This window comes from Cibotium barometz, chromosome 13, assembly GCF_041138505.1.
Source record: "Cibotium barometz isolate CiBa-2024 chromosome 13, ASM4113850v1, whole genome shotgun sequence".
Taxonomy (NCBI): Eukaryota; Viridiplantae; Streptophyta; class Polypodiopsida; order Cyatheales; family Cibotiaceae; genus Cibotium; species Cibotium barometz.
In genome coordinates, this window is record NC_141058.1 from 25,303,600 (window position 1) to 25,319,749 (window position 16,150).

Below are 16,150 nucleotides of genomic sequence, written 5' to 3' on the forward strand. Positions count from 1 at the left end.
ATCCAACGGTTTTGTTGATAGACCATGGAGTGGCAAGTCGCATCATAATACCAATCCTGGAAATGTAGTTGGTACATCTTATAAAGGCAAAGAGAAATTGGTTGACCCCCTTGGTATGCCTGATATTTCTACAGGGCATTCTTTTATTGAGGGAGAGTCAAGTGGCTCAAAGATGAGCCTTGTTGAGGAGCTTGGGATTCTAGCAACAATGAGGACACTTGGTGTAAAGAAGGCTTTAGAAACCATGAATGCAAAGTTACGAAGATCTAGAAGAGTCAAAAACCCTATGTAGAGGTATGATGGTTACGAAGATCTCGAAGAGTCAAAAACCCTATGTAGAGATATGATGTTTATGTGGCACATCACTATGCTTACATGGCAAAGGTTGTGCCAGTTGTAGAGCCCACATGTTTTAATGAGGCTATTGGAAATGTGTATTAGGAGAAAGCTATGGGATGAGGAGATGGATGCATTGTATGGAAATGAGACTTGGGATTTGGTGCCATTGCCTAAAGGCAAGAAAGATATTGGATGTAAGTGGGTATATAAGGTGAAACATAGCAGTGATGGTAGCATAAGCACATACAAGGCTAGATTGGTAGCCAAAGGATATACGCATATACATGGGATTGATTATGAGGAGACATTTTTCCCTGGTGCAAAGATGGAAACTATGAGAGATGTGATAACGGTGGTTGTAGGTAAAGGCTAGTTTTAAATAAAGTGGATGTAAAAAATGTGTTCTTGCAGTGTATATGAATCAGTCATCGCCTGGTTTTAAGGATACAGGTCACCCAGAGTATGTATGTATGCTTCATAAGGCCTTGTATGGGCTGAAGCAAGCTCCATGAGCATGGCATGATAAGATTACTGAGTATCTTGTCACTATTGGTTTTCATATGGTAGATGCAGATCACTCTTTGTATGTGCACAAAAGTGATGATCATCACCATCTATGTAGATGATCTTATTGTTGGGGGTGACAACTTGGAAGAGATTAAGCATGTGAAAAGTCTTCTCAAAAGGAAGTTTGACATAAAGTATTTGGGAGATATGTGCTACTTTTTGGGCACTGAGGTCATTCCCACACTTGATGGTATTTGGGATGTCACAAACACAATATGTACTGGATATGTTTCCAAGTATGGAATGGGTGGTTGTAAGCTAATCTTGGCGCCATTAGATCAAAATGGCAAGCTCAGTGTGGATGCAAGTTATGTGTTAGAGGACCCCACTATATACAGGAATATTATGGGGGGTTTGATCTATGTCATGATCAGCAGGCCAGATTTGAGTTACACTATTGGCTTAGAGAGCTAGTTTATGCACGTTCCTCATGCAAACCATATCTTGATAGTATGTGACACACACTTTGGTATTTGAGGTTCACTTTTGATTATACATTATTTTATGCAGCAGGTATACCATTAGAGCTATATGGGTACACAGATGTTGATTGGGAAGGTAGCATCTCAGACAGATGTTGATTAGGAAGGTAGCATCTCAGACAAATGTTGATTAGGAAGGTAGCATCTCAGACAGGAGATCTACCAGTGGATTTTTGTTTTCATTGGGGAGTGTTGTTGTGACATGGAGCACCAAGAAGCAACCCACAATTGCCTTATCGAGTACAAAGGCAGAGCACAGAAGAGGTGCGGGTGGCAGCCTGTGAAGGTAGCTTGGATATGCAAGCTGATTTGGGGTTGCATGTGGAGAGAACAATTGTAATATATTGTGACAATCTTAGTAGTATACAGTTGGCCAGGAACCTAGTTTTCCATGCACGGATGAAACACATTGAGGTACATTACCACTTCATCAAGTTTGTAAGGTGTGACATTGACTTAGCCTACATCAACACACAGGACCAGGTCATTGACATCTTCACAACAAAGGCCTTGGGAGCTGAGAAGCTCCGTAAATTTTGAGATATGCTTGGAGTTCATGAGCTGGAGTTAGCTTGAGGGGGAGTGTTGAGATGTCAAGCTCAACATGAGCTCACAGTCACGAGGTGCTTGCATGACCGTTCGACATTTACATCACTAAAGCAGGTTTGGTAGCTAGCACCGACATATCTTTGTGAGAGATTCTACAGTTGGACTACACCGACTAGTCCACACCCATCCACTCCACTTTAGCATGTTCACATTATGGACCGCTTGTATATACTCTAGTATGTGTGTTGGTCTCTTTATCTCTTTCGTAGACCTCTTTAGTTAAAGAAGAAGAAGAAGAATTTTCAACCTCTCATCTTGTGTGTTCTCTTCTAGGGTTTGTGTGAGTGTGTGTGTGTGCTTCCAAAGAGCTCAAGCTTCCTTCTCCCCTACATCTTTTTAGCAGTGGCAAAATGCACATGGCCAAATAAATTGGTAAGTTGATAATCGCCATTATCATAAAACTTTTGGATAATGAACAAACCTTCCTAACGTTTTAACAATTTGGCATCAAAATGGTCATCGAGGTAGCTATCATATTTGATACAAGCATGTACTTATAGATCCCCTATAAGTAAATATGAGAGCTCGTTCTTTAAAAGCCTCCATTTTTGTATCGTTGTCAAACCAATAGGTAACTCCATAGTTTGTAACCATTGCAAAAGTTCCTTCAATGTTTCTTCTCCTTGAAATTTGGGTTCCTTCAAAAGGCCATTTCCAACCATAACTGCCATTTTTTCTTTTGCTAATTGATCTTCTTCTTGATTCTTCCCCCTATGTACATGTAACACTTGTACCACCTTGAATTGCTTAAAGAGATCTCAGATCCTTCGCACATGCTCTTTTAATTTATCATTTTTACATGCCGAGATACCAAGAACATGTTTAACAAGTAATAATGCATCCCCTTTAATGATAAACTTATCCACTCCTACTTGCTTACATCTCATCAATCCTTCCTCAAGAACAGCATATTCAGCTTCATTGTTGGTTTGTACATTTTCTAAGACTATCTTTTCTTTGAACACAGTTTGACCATGTGGGTTATATAAGACTAAACCACCACCAACTGTCCATGTCTGTCTTCAATATGCTCTGTCAAAGAACAATAAGAAGTCATTAAAGGTTTCAAAGGTTGTATCCCTTTTAGTGGTTCCTCAATTTGTAGCCATTTTTCATAAATTTTGTGAGTTAATATGTCTGCAGAGTGAAGCCATGTTGCTTTCTTCCACTTTAAAAGTATAGCCAAATTCCTACAATTCCAAAATCCACTTAACAATCCTATGAGACCTTGTCATATGGTAAAACAACAAGTGGAAAAATTTTCTCCACAATATCAAAATAAAGGGTTTTCTTAGCAAATATGCACAAAATTTTCTCACTGCAAATATCAAACCTAAAACAAGCCGTTCTATGTCAGATTAACTTTTTTCTCCGACCTTACTTGAAAAATAAATGGGTCACAAAAGAGAAGTCTAATTAAGTCATACTTCACTTATTTTTTATAGATTTGGAATGGTCATGATCTTTCTTAGGAGCACATATCAAAGGAGAAGCACATATCAAAGGAGAAGCACATGAGGTATGAATGCCTTAATATTTCGGGAGATGCCTAATATGATCGAGATTGTTTTCCTCTTTTTTAAACCTCGCAAGAAGAGAGGAAAAGACCTTTGGAAAAATAGTGAAGTTTTAGCTTTCTTGGTATATAAATAAAATTATAAGTTCACTCTTTTTTGGTATTTGATTACTCCAAAAAATGTCTTTCACTTTTTGGAAAGAGGAGGATGTATCTTTTCTTTATTTGCCTGCAACTGTGGGGGAACTCTCCTTTTTTATCCCACATCCATGTTTTTTTAGGCATGTATTAATAGCCTTTATTGAAACATGCCCTCTCTCCCACTACCTAAGAGGGGGCTTGGCAAGGAGCTTGTCTTGTCTTGTGGCCTTTGAATAGCCTTTATAGGCTAGAAACATGCCCTCTCTCCCACTACCTAAGAGGGGGCTTGGTAAGGAGCTTGTCTTGTCTCATGGCCTTTATTGCTTGTGTGCCTACTAGTAAGGCATATCCATTCTTTAGCTTGTGTGAATGGGTGCTCTCTCTCTCCCCCTTGAGTACCCTTGGCTATTGAGAGTCGCGTCTTCCTTTGACATTCATTCTTGGCCATTGTCCGTGTAGGTCTACAGTAGTGCCATGCCCTAGTTTTTGAGAAAGGAAAAGACAGAGAGGATGGGAGTTAAATAGATATCCTTTTTTCCTTTAAAAAGGGTTCTTCACAATATAAGGATGTCAATTTATGCATATCAATTGTAGTACTAGTTTTTTCTAGCGAAAAGGAGAGGAGGACAATCTCTTGAGAAGCTATTTAAGCAACCATGTGTGTAACTATTAAGGGTGTGAATTTAGAGCTGATTATTACATATAGAAGAGGAGCCCTACTATTAAGGGTGTGAATTTAGAGCTAATTATTACATATAGAAGAGGAGCCCTACTCCATCTTGATTTGTGTGGGTTTATTACCAAGAGGATTTTCACTCAAGAGAATCTCTACCCTCCTGAAGAGGATGAGATCTCCATGCTCGTCGAATCCTTGCAACATTTGTGAGAGTCATGTTCTAATTGCTCATCATCACGGATGGCGAAAATTATACTTTATTCTTGTTTCTTAGTTGTTCAAGAAGAAGAAAATGGCTCGTCCTAGTTTCCTTAATCTCAAAGAATAATTTTGTATTCCCATGCTATAAGTATATATATTCATGGTCTTTTTGTCATCTATATTCTTCTCAATTCAAAGTTTTTTCTTTTGAGAGAGTTATATTGTTCTCATTTTGGGTGAGTTTTGTTTCTTGTCAAAGGCTAAGAGTGTAGTGCCACAAGGAGTGTGTTTCTTAAAAAAACAACACACTAAGAGCTTCTTTTGGAACTTTATGCTCACCAACAACATTTATTCACTTCTATCTCTCCTCTAAATCTTCCCCTTCTCTTTGGATTTTGCAGCTAAGGGATTATCAGTTGGCTCTTTTTATCTTGAGAGAATGTATGAGTGATAGACTAGGATTTATCTTCCAATGAGAGAATAGAGGATGCTATAGAGGGTTGTTCTCCTTTGTTGCCTTCACTATATATAAGAACTATATATATATATATAAGAACTCTATATACATTTAGAATTATATGATGTGTCAAGGTTTTTTTTCTCATATATACACTTTGTCTTGCTCGACCTCCATCTCTGTCTCACTCTATCTCCACCTCCTTGATTGTGTCCCTCGATGATGATGCCATTAATGTTGATCAATTCATAACCATGCCTAACTAGTATGTCACGCTTTTTGGTATTGATTTTGTCTCTTAATATTAATGGGGCTGAATATCAATTTCATGTTTACATAACACAGCTTGGCATAAATTTAGAAAGCAAATGGTTTGAAATATCTTTATTGTAGGGCATAAATTTAGAAAGCAAGTGGTTTGAAATATCTTTAATGTAGGTCATTACCTACGTATGCAGAGGCTATCATAGGTTGCGAGACATACCAAATGTCATTCCATAGAGCAGGCGATAGAAGAGGTGATGCCCTCTAGTGAATGATGAGGCACATGATGCATGATATAGTGTTGCCTATTGGATGTTTCTAGAAATCAAATGGTTTGAAATATCTTTAATATAGGTCATTACCTACGTATGCAGAGGCTATCATAGGTTGCGAGACATACCAAATGTCATTCGATAGAGCAGGCGATAGAAGAGGTGATGCCCTCTATTGAATGATGAGGCACATGATGCATGATATAGTGTTGCCTATTGGATGTTTCTATACTAGGTGACACTTTTTTACTCTAGTTACTTACATTGATTTTTGATGAGGCAGTGTCCTCTAGTAGTTGCATCGCTCTTTACATTGATTTTTGATGAGCCAATGTCCTCTAGTAGTTGCATCGCTCTTTACTTGCATTTCTTATTTGGTCATTCTATATTTTCATGTGGCAGTGTCCTCTATTGGATAATGAGTCACATGATTGATGATATAGTACTGCACACTATATGGTTCTACCCTACAAGACTCTATTATACTCTAGTTAAAACATTGGTGCATACTAGATGGTTCTTCTCTATGTGTTAATTCTTTTTATTATAGTCAATACATTTACTTCTTTTTTGACATTATGAATACTAGAATACAATAGTACATATATAGTTTACTATAGTAACGTTAAATGCATTAGCTATAGGGAAAGAGACTATGTCATCATATCATCCTTTCATATATCATCCACTTGTTATCTTTCATAAGTTGTATGGTAAGATAGTTTTGTGGCAAAATCATATTGTCATGTTCTCTTGTGTGATGTCATTGTGTGTTAAAATCTACACAAATTGATATCACTTGCTCAAAAGCTCAAACTATTATCAACCCAGAGCCGATGGGGCAAAGGCCACGTATTCCTACTAAGCCCGGCCATGTACGCCCCCTATGGATTCAAGTAGTGGGACATGATTAGCATAAGTTAGCTCTTCTAAAAGAGATTCAGTGGTGTCAAATCACTAGAGCTAAGATACAATCAAGGCTCATGTTGTGTAAAATAATGAGGAAAACTTTAAGACATAAGGAATTCTCTAAAGGAAAGGCTTCATTGATGACAGGGTTATAAAGGTATAGCCTGATCCATACAAAGACATATGGCATATAAGATTAGGTAAGCACAACACTGCTAAGGCTATTTAATATATGTGCTCCTGTGAATAGTATAACTAGTCATTCTAGAGGAGCTATTGATTGATCCACTTCTAGTCCCCACTTATCATCAGTAGCAAGTGTTTTCCTAATTAGGGTTCCAACTTATTTTATAATAATTATCCCCAATATGCGTGGACCTAGAATGACCATGCATAGATTACCCCTATTTTTTGGTTCGTTCGATAGCATTTCTATCTTTACCACCTCCTCTCATACCAGCAGCAGCAGGTGCAATTACCATGTAATCAACCAATTAAAAATCTAATATCATCTCTTCTAACCTTGCTAGAGGAGGGGACCCTATTGTATAATAGTATTCTTTTTGGGTCCTTGGTTATCTAAAGGTTCATACTTCTATTCCAGTAGGACTTTGTATCATTAGTTATATCATCTCCACTCTACTTAAGAAACATGTCTTCAGTTTTTCAGGCATGTTGGTATGCCATGATTAAAATTAGAGCTCTTAGATTTATAGCTCAGACATATTATATGTCTATCATAGGCCTTAGACATGGCATGTGCCTACTTTATGATAGCCTAGTTATTGGAACCAAGGTTCCTAGTTAGATTGCCACCATTGTGGGAAGGCTCAATATAATACAGAACACGCATGTTGTATGCCATGACGAGAATTGGAGTTCTTGGATTTATTGCTCGGGCATATTATATATCTACCATAGACCTTAGACTTGGCACATGCCTACTTTACGGTAGCCCATCATGACTATCACTACTTACCAAGGTTTACTTATTATAGGTCAATTTGTAATAGGGTTTATCTTTTTGTTTACTATAGGAGAACTTATTTGCAATAGGGTTTATCTTTCCATTTACTATAGAAAAACTTATTTGCAATAGGGTTTATCTTTCTGCAAATTTGCAATAGGGTTTATCCTTCTGTTTACTATAGGATAACTTATTTGCAATAGGTTTTATCCTTCTATTTACTATAGGAGAACTTATTTGCAATAGGGTTTATCTTTCCGTCAATTTGCAATAGGGTTTATCTTTCCGTTTACTATAGGAGAACTTATTGGTATAGTCTTGAGACGATTAATTTCGGTATATACATTGCTCTATGTGATAGATAAAGAAGAAAATATTTAGAACTTCAATCAAGAAGAGAGAGGAAGATGCTTTCACTCGTTCATAAAACCAATAGAGCATTTCTGGTCAAACAAGATATTTGATTCACTCATATAGATATATCTATCTATTTACGTATTTGTATGTACATATTCTTTATTCTCTATTTCATAGAACCTTTGTTCTTCATTGTTCAAACCAACTCCATGTTCCCCTATCAAATTATTCCCACATGATATAGGTAATACCATACTAGCACTATCAATGTGTTAATAAGCCATGAAAAATAAAACATGTATTGGCTCACAAACTAGTTATACAGAAAAGAAAACAGAGCACAGCTTTTAAGATATGCAACTAGAATGTCCTAATGTAAATAAGCTTCAAAAAGAAATAAAAAACAACAAACTAAAAAATATATGCACTAGAATGTCCTAATGCAAATAAGCTTCAAAAAGAAATAAAAATAATAAACTAAACACGTCCAAAAATCTAAAATTGTATGTTTTTCGGAATGTAATAAACATCATGTAATATTCAATGATCCTAATAGCTTGGAATAGATAAAAGAATGGACCTAAGCCCTAGGCAGGTCCTCCTCGTAGACGGATGGAGAAAACAAGAGGGAGCAACCTATTCAAGCATAGCATGCAAGAATCCAATAGAACACATGCAAGCAAGAGTAGAGAAGAAGGGATAAGAAGGAAAGCTCACAAGTATTCTATTACAATGTGTCTTTCTTAGTGTCAAAATTGATTTGTATAAAAGTAGCCCACTAGTTTTCACACTAGGCTAGCTAAAACTTAAGAATGGCCAAGCCACTATTACTAGGCTTACAAAAGTATATGCATAAAGTTCTTCACCATATGCCGAAGTGCTAATGTAAAGGCAAAATCACATTGATGAAGTCCCTGTTGGCCTAGTGCAAGGGTGAGGACATCCACTCATATAGCAAAAGGAGGTCAAATGATAGCCACATCAATCCATTGCTAGCAATGGAAACCCTAAATTGCATTGGTCTTTTACATGATTTTGACACCCAACAAGGGTGTTTTCCATGACTTTGATACACACAAGGCTTTGACCTTGTTACATTGAGCCAAGAAATAGCTTGGCAATTATGATTAGGAGTGGAATCTACTTCAAGAACATAAGTTTTTAGCTCCATTATAAGTGTGTATTAGGGTGAAAAAGTTAATTACATTGTATATTTTTTCATGAATTATTGAAATTAGAAACATGCAAAAGTAATAAACATAATTTAAAGAAAATCACCATAAACTAGGATTAATAACCTTAATCACCCCCATCAAGTCTAAAAAACCTCAAAAAACTCCAAAAACTAGACCAAACCATCTCTCGGTTTGGGAGACATAAGCCAACAATCTTTTGAAAAAAGATTTAAGTCAACATATTTAAGCCTAGAAATGTGAGCCATGAGTCAACATATGTGATCCTAGAGATGTGAGCCTAGAGACATGATCGTAGAGAGTCAGCATACATGAGCCATGAGTTAGCATACATGAGCCTGAAGACATGACCATCTCTCAGGTTGGGAGACATAAGCCCACAATCTTGTAAAAAAAGATATAAGTTAACATATGTGAGCCTAGAGATGTGAGCCTGGAGACATGAACGCCATGAGTGTAGAAGCATGAGTCAACAGACATGATTGGAAGGTAAACCTAATATTATCCCATGAAATCAAAAAAGAGCCTTGAAGAATTGTAAAGACACATCTACCCGTGTCTTATAAATATTTTCCTATCATACACAGATACAATTTTAAAGGAAAATTCTTATCCTTTATAATTATTGAGGTATTAAAATTATAATTATTACTTAATAAATGCTCACCAACTATGTTATAGGCCTATTTCATAAAAAACTAATCCATTAGCTTAGTTCATACAAAAAAGGCAAAAGCCTATATATGTGAGTCTCCAAGCATGAACCTATATCTATGAGTCTAAATATGTGAGTTTACAAGCTGAGCCTAAAGGAGTGAGTCTTCCATGCATGACATGAATCTAACTCATCAGACTCATGTGAGCTTATTTCATATAAAAATTATGTAGGTCTGCCAAACGTGAGTCTAGAGGCATGAATCTGCTAGACATGAGTCTAGAGGGATGAGCCTATACACATAAGCCTATAGGCATGAGCCTATAGCCATGAGCCTAAAGGTATGAGTTTATAACTATGAGCCTAAAGATATGAGCCTATATTTTTTAACTTAAAAAAATAAGAGGGCAAAAGAACCAAAAAAAGTCAAAGTTAAAAAAACATTTATTTTTTTGTAAGAATAAAAGTGTCTGAATTCATTTTCAAACACGCTTCAAGAAGCACACTAGAGGTGATTTCACCATGGTACAACCCTTTAATACGAACTCGATTTGGACTAATTGTTAGAAACGAACCCAATCTAGACTAATTGTTAGAATCGATAATACAAAGTTAACTATAGTGCATAAAACCACACCTCTTTATACCCACATAGCCTTTGGTCCTAGTAAAATGACCAGCACTTATTAATAGAGTGTGCTACACTATTAAGACAAGATACCTTTATATCTACCTCAAGCAAGGAATTTTGGTAAAAAATGAGCTAGCTCTAAGAGGAACATTAGGGCCAATTTGGATAAAAAAAGGGCTGTTTAGGGTTTCTCTATTCTTGATCTAAGGGTCAAGGAGGAGCCACGTGTCAAGAAGTATGGCATTTTTGTACACGTGTCAAGATCTCCTTCACTTACTTTTGGAACATTTTGCACTATTTTAGCCATAACTTTTACATATGAACTCCAAATTTAGCGCTCAAATGGTCCACAGGTGGCGCTTGATGAGCTCTATCCAATGAGTACCCATGTTGAATAGTTTTGGTAAGATCTTCATGGTCTTTTTTAAGTTGCCCCTTTTTAGATCCTTAGACAGCCCTTCTCTTGTCCAAATTGGCCCTAATGGGAGGAATAGTGGAACCCTTGGAAATGGAAGCCACCATGGTCCCCCAAGCCTCACATTCAACAAATGGCTAAATAAATAAATAAATAGTGCCATAAACTTTGTAAAAAGGGTATTAAATTGACCTATCCTTGGATATTAAAATGCTCTATCTTTGTGCAAAGCTCCAATGAAGGAGCAAGAGTAGGACCATGAACCACAAAGTTTTCAAACCATGTCAAACACCACAATGTTTCAAAATATTTAGTTGTGATAGTGAGATGGGTTATCCCATGCTATGACCATGGCTTAGAAGTTAGTAGTCCAACAAGCACATCTAGCATCACAATAATCGGGACATGTCTCTTTTGTTATATTATTAGGGATAATCATTCCACAAAACATCTAATATTAAAAAGCACACACAAAGTGCAAGCAAGAATCCCACCTTCTACATAAGCCCACTTCACCAAAGAACCGAGTTTCACATCCTCTTTATTCGGATAAGGAACAAGGAACGTGAGGAAGGGTAAGGAGCAAATATCTAGGACTACCTCAAAACTAAGTAAAGAGCCAATGTCTAAGACTACCTCAAACCAAAGATAAAGAGCCTATGTCTAGGACTACCTTAAACCTAAGGGAGCCACAAGATTAATCACATAACATTTTCTCAGTACTACAATAGCAGCAAGCCTGTAGCCACAAAGCAAGACCAGTGTAAGGCAAGTGCCATTAGAAAACCACATATCCCTAACTCTATGGGATAAGAAATTCTAAACCCTGGGATAGAGGGTTTTACACAACCTTTCAAATCCTTACGTTCCACTTCAAGTGAATATGCAAAAAATATGCTTAGAATGGTGTTTGAAATGGGAAGGGGGGCTACAATAAACATAGCACCTAGAGGATGAAAAATGGCTAAAACCAAGCCAATACACATCTCAAGGATCATGACCAAAATTGATAAAACTAGAGATCCCATTCATTACCTATAAAATTTTGATCAAGTGTGTGAAGCCATGGGTAGGATTCACAATCCCACCAAAATCTACTCGTTTGGACTTTACCTTGAAGGTAAAGTAGGCCAGTGGTTTAGGTCTCTAAACCCATGTGAAAATGCTAGCTGTGAGGTCTTAAGACACACCTTTATTGTTCTCATCCAATGGAGCTAAATGGGCCCCATTTCATAAATGTATAACCTCAAGAAAGAGGAAGGTGAGACAATGCATGACTACATTACTAAAACCAAGTATCTACATATGAGATGTAAGCCCCACCAAAAGATTGGATGATTTATTTCTCACTGATCGATTTATGTGATGAAGAGGCTTCATGAACATCTCTATAGGTCTAGACACTACATCTTTGAGGCATTGCACCTTTGATTGGTCTTAAGAGCAAGAGGCTTCAAGACCACCTCTAGATATGGTCTAGACCTATAGTAAACACTACAAGTCTACATCTCTATAGGTCTAGACAATATATCTATGATGAGTGATGTCATGAGGCAATACACCTAGTAGACAATCTACAACAAGAAGATAAGGATATAAAATCCGTCCACCTAAAGGGACACATCATCCAATGCCTCTATGAGTAAAGGAGTCCGACTAGCACTAGAAAAAGTCTTAGATAAGACATGAGCATAGACAAGTTGGTAAAAAATTTGCTCAACCAAATAGGCCAATAGTAGGCAAGGTCAATAAGGGTAAACTCAAGGCTAGCCCTAGCCAATTCCTCAAGCCAAACACCTATAATTATTGCCACAAAGAGACATGAAGTCAATATTAGATAATTTGGGAAAAATCTCACACTTTGGGAATAAACTTTTCAATATAATTTTAGCCATATCTTGAGCATACTAACTCCAAATTTGTTGAAGATTTTAGATTTAGATTCTACTCTTAAAGATCTTTCCAATGATATGTCACATGAGAGGGTTTTGATAAAATCTTGGATAAGTTCACCATGATCCCATTTTTTAAATGGGAATGGGATTTTTCCCAAATGATCTAATATGGTCTTCATGGTTTAGGGTGCAATTTATCATCAAAACCATACAAGCACAAAGTGTCCACCACTCTACTGAGGCCAAGATAGCAATAGTTTTGTGCACATTATAAGCACCACAAAACCACGACACATCCTATTATTGGTACCAAGTAAAACCCAACAAGGTGGACTTTAGCATCATAGAGCCAAACACCTATAATTATTGCCACAAAGAGACATGGTTTAGGGTGCAATTTATCATCAAAACCATACAAGCACGAAGTGTCCACTGCTCTACTGAGGCCAAGATAGCAATAGTTTTGTGCACATTATAAGCACCACAAAACCACGACACATCCTATTATTGGTACCAAGGAAACCCAACAAGGTGAACTTTAGCATCATAGCAGCCCATGTTCTCGGTGCCAAAGTAACCCACTAACCCATTTTTGGCACAACAATACTCTATGACTCTATCAGCCAACTTTAAGAGTCCAACATAGGCGAGCTTCGAGTAAATTACCCTCAGGGAGTATTGTGGGTCTTATCTTTGTGTGGTCTTATCAATGGCATATAGATTATATCTTTATACCTTAGTCATAGTATATTCTATTCTTTATAATTTTAGATACCAATACTTATACCAAATAATTAATGATGCTTCGTATCATAACTATAATCCTTTTAAGCATAAAGCATAAAATCTAATAGAGATAGATGATCTTAAAGTACAATGAAAGATTGTGTTCATCACGATTCTTTGTCTTTATCTCTCTACTTATAGTGTATGTTGTCTGTTAATGATGTTTGGTAATAATTGATTAGTATGTGTTAATCACTCTATGTTGGTCATCCGCTAAATTGGCTTGCTCTAAGTTACTAAGCTCCGCATCAGTTTTTGTAGCCACTATCTAGGGTGCTTAATCTTGTTTACGTCTATCTCCCTATTATTTACTGTAAGTTTCATCTGAATCAATGGCCTCAATGTAGCAAAGTCAAAGAATGTCCATCTCCATAGGGAGAACACACTTCTTAGACTTGCATGTTTTGCTTTGGGACCCTTGTAGCACAACATAGGGGAGCTCTAGAAAATTTTGTGGACTTTTGGGGGAATGTGTAGCTTATCTACTTTATAATTAGACTCTACTCCAACCCCAAAACTAGGCTAAAAAGATATAGTCAACTCTCATATTTAGAAATTGTTATTTTTCTTGCTATTTCTTACAATTAAATTGAGTTAAGCAATTGAACAATTAAATTGAGTTGACCACTTGAATAATTAAATTAATGATTCTCATAATAATTTAGGACACTATACCCTAGGAAGTTCTATCTACATCTTAGGGTAAAGTTTCATTAATAGTTCTCATATTAATTTACTACACTATACCCTAGGAAGGTCTATATACACCTTAGGATAAGGTTTCATTAATAATTCTCATATTAATTTACTACACTATACGCTAGGAAGGTCTATATACACCTTAGGATAAGGCTTCATTGTGGCTATATGAATGGTAAGGCTTTAATACCATAGATAGACTCTTTTTTCCATAGGAATATAAATTATATTAAAGTTGATTATATTTTAACTTTTTTGAGAATGATAAGGTTTTGCACTTATCCCAAAACCAGAGAATAATTGACCCTTATATAGCACATTAGCCTTAGTGAATTATTTTAGATACCTATATTAATCTAAGCAAGGGTCAGGCTAAGAGAATTGATCCAACCTTAGGATTGGGATTAATATTCTAGGCTTAAATCAAAGATTGCAAAGAGAGAAAATGCCCATGCACATGCAATATTTTAGAGTTCAAAATGGATAAACTGATTATAAGGGAGATTAGATTTTAAAGTAACTTGAATAATTGATTCTTGGGGTAAATTATGCTATTAATATTGCTAGAGATTAAAGAGACAAAGCCACCAATTACCACATTACCTATGGGAATGTGTGTATAAAATATCACCCCAAAGATATGCAAATCCATACCCTAATTTTTGAAAAGAAATGAGGAGTAAAAGTATGGCCCATGTGAAACTAGTTTGTCATTAGTAAACATAGTTCAAATTCATAGCTTATCTCTCTAGAAATTAGGGAAGAAAATAGTGAAACCCTAGAAAGAAAACAAAAGAAAATTTTTTGGTGAGCTTAGAAAAGTTTATGACAAGGAGTCTAGATTGAGGACCTTAGAGATCTTAAATCATAAGTATATAAACTTAGACCAAAAATGGTCAAGGAAGGACCTCAATTTGACCTTAGATAAAAGGCCATAGAAGAAAAAGATTTAAAGTGCACAAGCTCAAGTATAAGAGTATGTGAACAAGGTTTGAAACCTTAGGTTGAAAGAATACTAGCTCAAGTAATATTTGGGAAGAGAGAGCATGGGAACAAACTCTAAAAATTTTTTAAGTTAATATTTTATACATTATTGTGAAAATTATCTTGCTTTAAATGTTTTAAGAAAAGCTATTTGCTTTTTGTAAACATTGTATATATAGGCGAAAACCATTCTCCAAGTGAATGTTTTCGAGCAAAGGGAAAAGCCGAGCGAAACCCACCAAACAATCTACAAAAAGAAGGAAATAGGTACACTTTTTAAATATACACACACAAGCATAACACTATAATTAACATACAAATTAGATCATGTAATCGGATAGCGGTTCAACACACAGTTGGCGCACATGATCGATTCAAGCTAAAACCTAGATGGAAAATCCTTGCTTTCAATCATACATCTTGCTATTTCCATGAGTGTACGATTACGACATTCATCAGCCACACCATTCTGTTGTGGTGTATAAGGAGTAGTACACTAATGAGAAATACCACATGACTGCATAAAAGCTGTAAATTCATGTGACAAATATTCCCCCCTCGATCAGTACGCAATGGTAGGAGTTTATGGCTGCAAGCATTTTCAGCCATAGGGAGAAATTGATGAAAAGCTGAAAATGCATCTAATTTGGCTTTCAAACCATACACCCAACAAAAATGGGTGTAATCATCAATAAAAGTCATAAAGTACAGATGTCCTATAGAAGATGGTGCCCTCATAGGGCCACATACAAGCTACAATGGCTGAGTAGCTCGCACATTGTCATCTTTTGAAAAGGAGTGATGATGCATCTTTCCCAATATTGATGAAATTATGAAACCCTAATCAAAGGCTATGGAAGCTAATCTAATCCTATGGAGGATGAATCCTATTTAACAACATAATGAAAATCCTAATGACTTAATCAAGCTTGACTCAAGCACAATTAGGTTACGAGATGGAAATGTATACTCATAGAGAGGCTTGAGAGCTGCTTGTGTTCATTGCTTGGAAATGAACCTTTTAACATGAGGGTACACCTATTACAAATATGCTCATGTGGGATAATTCCCAAGTGTGATGTGGCTGGATGCTCATGATCCTAGTCCTCTTCTCATACCTCGCCCTTAATGGCAC